The sequence below is a fragment of the Passer domesticus genome, chromosome 5 (assembly GCF_036417665.1).
Source record: "Passer domesticus isolate bPasDom1 chromosome 5, bPasDom1.hap1, whole genome shotgun sequence".
Lineage (NCBI taxonomy): Eukaryota > Metazoa > Chordata > Aves > Passeriformes > Passeridae > Passer > Passer domesticus.
Window position 1 is genome coordinate 32,810,691 of NC_087478.1, and position 1,146 is coordinate 32,811,836.

Below are 1,146 nucleotides of genomic sequence, written 5' to 3' on the forward strand. Positions count from 1 at the left end.
CCTGCAGCCTCTGGGTTTTATTTCCCTTTTGCTCTAAACTTCAGATAAAATGTCTATTTTGTTATTGCTGTTCTTAAAATTAATTCTGAAAAAAAAAAGAAAAATAGTAGTCAGTTTATTGCTTTTTTTCCCCCCTCTTTGATTCCTCCTTGCTATGAGATGGGAAGATTTGAGTGCTGCACTACTGAACGTGAGCAGGTAGAAATTCTGGCAGCAAGTGTTGCTCCTTGCCCTGGAAGAGCTGTTGGGTATGGTTATAACTCTCACATTAAATCTACCTTCTTCATCAGTATCCATATATAATTTTTCATTGTATCTGAGTTTGGGGAGGGAATTTTTAAGACTAATGAAGTAAATTAATCTTCCATGAGCAGTGCTGGTGAAACAGAAGCTTTCTGCAAATGAGCCTTTTGTGAGAATCAGGCAATTTTGTGTTGGTATGGAATTATACTTCTTTAGATTTGTTTCCACCCCATGAGGCTTTAATAATCCCACATAATCTTAAATGAGGAGAAAACTTCCTTCAGAAAGAACATCCATCCCCCAAAACAAACAAAGGATTTCTGCTGATGTTCACCTGTGTGTTGTGGTTTAGAACATGGCACTGAACCACAGAAGAAATACAAGCATGTTTCTGAGAAAATATGGACACTGGTTGGAAGATGTTAACTAAATGTCATGCTGAGAAAAAGACAAAACCAAAGTGAGATTATTTTAATTTAAAATAATTTTCTCTGCGTTCTGCCTTTGATGTTTTTGAAGAATGGGAAATACAGAAGGGAAAGAAAATATTAATTGGCAAGTGGTGGCCTGTGATCCCAGAATGCAAAGGGGTAGTTTTTGCTTCTTCTTAAAAAGAGTGTTTTGATGAAATTGTGTAGTAATTTTGAAAATACTTATATTCTGAAGGAGTTTATACTTGGTTTTGTCATATTTTTATTTTTTCTTTTATTGTGCAGAAATTATTTTCCTTTTTAGGTGGATTTCTTTCACTTGACAATTATAAGTAAGTTTAATAAAGCTTTAGGAAGGAAGCTGTGTCACTTGGTTCAGTGCAGTAAAGATATTCCTATGGAAGCAATTTGCCATTTACTTTTTTCCACTGCTCTTTTATTAATAGATTAAAAAGCCCCAGTTCTATATGAC